The following is a 6,335-nucleotide window of genomic DNA, read 5'->3' on the forward strand; positions in this document are numbered from 1 at the left end:
CTGTTCCTAAATTATATCAATTATTTGATAAAGTTGTGTCCCAGTTTTCATTTTTAATTCTTACCATGTGTGGAATTTTCCATAGATGTGTGCTATTTAAATATGCTATCCATACATCAGAAGTTATTTCACTATCTAACTTTAACCATGTTTTTCACTTAGAAAACAGTGTGATGGGTGGACCCAGGTCTGCACCCAAACACTCAGACATACTCTCACTCACTCCCCTCTGCCACAAAATGGGGAGAAAATGATCCCAATTGACCAATCAGGTTGCCTTCTATAATGGAGTGACTGCATCAGTTGGCAAGGGGAGACCGAGCGATGTCATCTACCTGGACTTCTGCAAGGCCTTTGACACAACCCCACATGACATCCTGGTCTCCAAACTGGAGAGATGTGGATTTGATGGGTGGACCATTCAGTGGATAAGGAGTTGGCTTGAAGGTTGCACCCGGAGAGCGGTGGTCAATGGTTCTATGTCCAGGTTGAGGCCGGTGACGAGTGGTGTCCTGCAGGGGTATGTCCTGGGACCAGTACTGCTTAATATCTTTATCAGTGACATAGTGGGATCGAGCACACCCTCATCAAGTTTGCAGATGACACCAAGCTGAGTGGTGCAGTTGATACAGAAGAAGGAGGGGATGCCATCTAAAGGCACCTGGACAAGCTTAAGAAGTGGGCCTAATGAGGTTCAGCAAGTCTAAGCGCAAGGTGCTACACTTGGGTGTGGAATAGTTGCTTGAGGTTACTTGGAAATTAAACTGATATTCACATTTTAAAGAAAAGGTACAAAGGTAAAAAGGCAATGAAGAAGCTTCCAGGGTGGAGTGTAGCTACACTACATAGGAGTTCCCTAGGCCTCCAACCTTAGATGTTAATCATACCGGGGAAACTTGGTGTGCTGACTCTAAGAGGAATGTGCTGACTCTGAGAGGGACAGTATGGAGTGTGGAGTGGAGTGGAGTGGAGACACTGCGGCCAGGCTCTGCGATAAGATGGGAACTTGATTGTTCTTGTGCACACTGAAACTGATAAACTGCACATTTGCTACCCTGAGCAAATGGCCTGTCATGTTTTTAACAAAATGCTGTACTTTGGTGAACTTTGCCCATTATAATATCATTATAATACCAAAGCACACCTCCATCCTAAAGGCTACCTGCCTCCAAGGTGCGACTACCCCTCACTGAGCATGCACTCTGAATTTATCTGAGCCTATACCTTTAAAGCAAAGCAAGAACATTTTGCATCAATCGTAACCAAGATATGCATGACTAGAGTCACTCAAGCTCCACCTAAAAGACAGAAAATAATATAATTTGACTTAAGAGAGAGAGGATGTGAGGGAAGATACCATTGTGAAGGATCAGTGTGGGATCAGTCGATGGGCTGAGCCTTTCTTCTCCTGCATTGGGACACCTTTGGGTAAGATTTGAATACTTAGTTATGCCAAGTACCTCCCTGGGAAGCTTTGAAATCTCTGTAGAGTCGCTTTATACCCTTTAACTTGTCTATAGCCAGGCTGAGTTACTCATACTTTTGGTATTTTTATATGCTTTGCAGACAGCGAATTTGTCACCGGCAATCCAAAGAACCTGTGTGCCTGTTGCTTCAATAAATTGCACTACTCTTTAAATCTAGTCATAGTAGTTCTCATCGAACACAAACTCTTTAAGCGTGGCCGTGGTAGTTCATGGAACGTGAAGAGACTGAGGATGTATTATGTTATTTGTGAATCTGTAATCATGATAGTTCAGTACCCTGAACGCGACTGGACTTATAATGACTAATTGGGCATCACTCCCAATTAATTTAACCATTAACGCAACCCTGGTTGGGGCAATCCCAGACATGAGTACAGACTGGGAGAAGAACACATTGAGAGCAGCCCTGAAGAGAAGGACTTGGGCGTTCTGGTGGATGAAAAGCTTGACGAGAGCCAGCAGTGTGTGCTTGCAGTCCAGAAGGTGAACTGCATCCTGGTCTGCATCAAAAGAGGAGTGGCCAGCAGGTCAAGGGAGGTGACTGTCCCCCTCTACTCTGCCCTTGTGAGGCCCCACTTGGAGTACTGCATCCAGGTCTGGGACCCCCAGCACAAGAAGGATGTGGATCTGTGTGGTGGTTTTACTCGGGTGGACAGCTGAGAAAATATGATGCAAAGGGTTCAAGGGCTGAGATAAGGACAAGGAGATCGCTCAACAATTATCGTGACGGGCAAAACAGACTCAGCATAGGGAGGCAGTAAGATTTATTGCCTATTACTAACGAGCTAGAGAAGTGAGAAACAAAGGAAAGAAACCAAAAGCACCTTCCCCCCCCATCCACCCTCTTCCACCTCCTCCCCCCGAGCGGTGCAGGGGAACAAGGGAATGGGGGTTATGGTTAGTTTATAGCACTTCTTCTCGCTGTTCCTTCTCAGTCACTCTCGTCCCCTGTGCTGTAGGGTCCCTCCCACGGGATACAGTCCTTGCTGAACTGATCCAGCGTGGGCTTCCCACAGGCAGCAGCTCTTCAAGAACTGCTCCAGATATGGGCCTCTACCACGGGGTCCATCCCTCGGGAGCAAACTGCTCCAACCTGGGTCCCCCACAGGCAGCAGCTCCTGCCAGGTCACCTGCTCCTGCGTGGTCTCCTCTACACGGCCTACAGGTCTGCCCCAGAATCTGCTCCGGCAGGGGTCTTCCAAAGGCCACAGTCTCCTTCGGTGCAGGTCCACCTGCTCCACCGTGGTCTCCTCCACGGGCTGTAGCGTGGAACCCTGCTCCACCGTGGTACTCCATGGGCTGCAGGGGGACAGCCTGCTTCACCATGGTCCTCACCACAGGTCGCAGGGGAACTTCTGCTCTGGTGCCTGGAGCACCTCTCCCCCTCTTTCTTCGCTGACCTTGGTGCCTGCAAGGCTGTTTCTCCCTCCTCTCTCTCTCCCAGCTGCTGTTTCCCAGCAGTTTTTTTTTTGTTTGTTTGCTTCTTTTTTATTTTCTTAAATATGCTCTCACAGAGGCGCAAATAACATCGCTTATTGGCTCGGCTCTGGCCAGCAGCAGGGCTCTTATCTAACATGGGGCAGCTTCTGGATTCTTCTCACAGAAGTCACCACTAAGGCCCGCCTGCTACCAAAACCTTGCCACGTAAACCCACTACAGTCTTTTAGAGTGGGTCCAGAGGGGACCACAGAGATGATCAAGGGGCTGAAGCACCTCTCCTATGTAGAAAGGCTGAGAGAGCTGGGGCTGTTCAACCTGGAGAAGTCTCCAGAGTGACCTCATTGCAACCTTTCAGTACTTAAAGGGGGCTTATAAAAAAGATGTAGAGCAACTTTTTGCTTATTCAGACAATGACAGGACAAGGGGGAATGGTTTTAAACTAAAAGAGGGGAGATTTAGATTAGAGGTTAGGAGGAAATTATTCACTTAGAGGGTAGTGAGGCACTGGAACAGGTTACCCGGAGAGGTTGTGAATGCCTTATCCCTGGAGGTGTTGAAGACCAGGTTGGATGAGGTCCTGGGCAACCTGATCTAGTGGGTGGCGTCCCTGCCTATGGCAAGCCAGTTGAAACTAGATGATCTTTAAGGTCCCTTCCAACATGAGCTATTCTGTGATTCTATAGTTCTATGAAAATAGAAGGAAGATGAGAAGAAGACTGGTGGATTGAGATTATGTCAACTGCTATGGTGGCTCAGAAACAAGCCTAAACCATATTTGCTGGATAGATAAAAGAAAAGCACAAAATAAAAATTTGGCCCTCCCCACATGCTGAAAGACGAGCTGGTGTGGAAGAAGACTGACCTGGCTGAACAGAGAGCTGTGGGTAGAGCTCAGGAAGAAAAAGACCTTTATGACCTTTGGAAGGAGGGGCAGGCCACTCAGGAGGACTACAAAGAAGGACTACTACCGCTGAGCTGGTAGACAGAGACAGGCAGCAGAATGAAGCCCTCATAATCCACAAGGAAATGTTAAGCTACCTGCTACTCCACTTAGATGCTCACAAGTCTTAGATGCTCCCAAAGGCAGCCAAGTGGTATGCCACAATAGATATTGCTAGTGCATTTTTCTCAATCCTTTTGACAGCAGTGTACAAGCCACAGTTTGCTCACAGTTGGAGGGGTGTCCAATACACCCAGAATCAACTGCCCCAGGGGTGGAAACACAGCCCTACCATTTGCCATGGACTCATCCAGACTGCCTTGGAACAGGGGGAAGCTCCTGAACACCTGCAATGCACTGATTACATCATTGTGTGGGGCAAGTCAGCAGCAGAAGTTTTTGAGAAAAGGAAGAAAATAATCCTCATTCTTCTGAAGGCTGGTTTTGTCAATAAATAAAGTAAGGTCAAGGGACCTGCACAGGAAATCCACTTCTTGGGAGTAAAATGGCAAGATCATAGAATCACAGAATGATTTAGATTGGAAGGGACCTCAAATACCATCTAGTTCGAACCCCCCGTGCCTCAGGCAGGGACACTTTCCACTAGACCAGGTTGCTCAAAACCCCATCCAACCTGGCCTTGAACTCTTCCAGAGACAGCACATCCAAAACTTCTCTGGGCAACCTGTTCTAGTGCCTCACCACCCTCACAGGAAAATTTCTTCCTTATATCTAATCCAAATCTACTCTCTTTTAGTTTTAAGCTGTTATTCCTTGTTCTATCACTACACTCAAGATTATCAGGTCAGGGAATATGTAAGCAAACTGGACATTTGTAAGTCCATGTGCCCTAATGGGATGCACCCACAAATGCTGAGAGAGCTGGCAGATGTCACTTCTAGGCTGCTCTTGCTAATCCTGGATCAATCATGGCAATTTGGAGTATTGCACAAAGACTGGAGGAAAGCAGACGTCTCTTCTGTCTTCAAGGAGGGCAAGAAGGGAGACCCAGGTAACTGCAGGCCAGGGAGCCTGTAAGAATTCAAGTTGTGTTTTTGCAGTGGAAAATTCCACTAAACGTGCGTATTGAAAAGTGATTTTGCAGGCATAACAATGGGGGGTATGTTAAGCAGATAAGGGGACAGTGGAAGGTTCCACCTTCCCAAAGTAAGACAAGCAGTCGTGGAATCAGCAGGAACAAGAAGCTACAAATCATGGGACCCTCCAGTTCAAAAAAAAAAAAAAAAAGGAGATATTAAAGGTTGGTCAAATAAAACTGTACATACAGGGCATAGTAACAAGTGTCAGGTAGGTTGTGAACCTATAGTACTCAGCCAATGAGGAAACGAGAGGAATCAAGTGACAGGCAATAGGGGATGTGACAAAAATCTCAAATAAAACCTCCCTGCAGACACCAAGGTCAGTGCAGGGGAGGGGGAGTGCAGTGCAGAGGTGCTCCAGGTGCCGGAGCCAAAGCCCTTTCAGGAGCAGCCCAGGAATGTCAGCACCCCACGAGAGGGACCCCACACCAGAGCAGGGGGAAGAGTTTCTGTGAAGGAGCGGGGGAAATGAAGCACCACGGACTGACAGCAGCCCCCACTCCCGCCCGCCCCCCCACGCCACTCAGGACAGGGAAGAGGTAGAAGAGAGTGGATGGGGGAAGGTGCCCCCAGCTTCTTTCTCTGCTTCTCTCTGCTCCAGCCTGCCAGCAATAGGTAATAAATTTTATTAATCTTCCTATTCTAAGTCTGTTTTGTCTGCAACGATAATTGTAGAGCAATCCCCATTGAGGTACACTTTTTCATTTATCAGGGAACTAGTTTTCTGAGAAGCTCTGACTCCCCTATTCTGAATTTATAACAGCAATCTCTCCTCCTTCTTCCACTCCAGATACTCCTATTTGAAGTGGCTGGCCTGGCCATACTTAAAACATCTTCTCAAAGCCTGTCCCTGCTAGGATTTAAGCTGCAACACTTTCCTTGCCTGCCATTCCTTCATCTCTCTTCCTCTAATTTCCATCTTGGGCCATCTATCTCCAACCTTCTGCCTCACTACCCAGTACGCTGTGAATACCGTTTGTTTCACTCTCTGCTTTTCCTTCTCATCTCCCCTCCTGGCATACACCTTCATACTACCCACACTGTTCACTCCATCCTCCCACCTTCTGGAGCTTTTTCTGCATATCTGGCCAGGCTTTAATCACAAAATGAACTTTAAAGAGCCCTTGGGCTACTGGGTCCTCAGGATTCATCCCCGAGTACTTTCTAATTCTGACTCCGAGTTTCTCATATGATTTCTATAGTGTGGGCTGTCATTGTTGCAGATATATATAAGCAGATATTTCTGCTCTATTGGAATTACTCTCGGTCCAGGGGGTATGATAGTTCTTTCCCATTCTTGTATAGCTGCCTGCCAAATCATTCCCCTCCTAAACATTCTTCACCAGTGAATAACATACTCAAGATTGA

The 6,335-nt window shown here is 47.2% G+C and overlaps 1 long non-coding RNA gene across 1 annotated transcript in view; it reads left to right on the forward strand.

Moving 5' to 3' along the window:
* Positions 1-2,125: 2,125 nt before the first annotated feature.
* LOC118159443 overlaps positions 2,126-6,335 on the forward strand; it is a 19,817-nt gene continuing 15,607 nt past the window's right edge. Inside the window, exon 1 of the long non-coding RNA XR_004747122.1 lies at positions 2,126-2,135. This is a non-coding gene — a long non-coding RNA (uncharacterized LOC118159443). The remainder of the gene's footprint in view (positions 2,136-6,335) is intronic.

The sequence above is a fragment of the Oxyura jamaicensis genome, unplaced genomic scaffold (assembly GCF_011077185.1).
Source record: "Oxyura jamaicensis isolate SHBP4307 breed ruddy duck unplaced genomic scaffold, BPBGC_Ojam_1.0 oxyUn_random_OJ70408, whole genome shotgun sequence".
In the NCBI taxonomy this organism is placed as follows: domain Eukaryota; kingdom Metazoa; phylum Chordata; class Aves; order Anseriformes; family Anatidae; genus Oxyura; species Oxyura jamaicensis.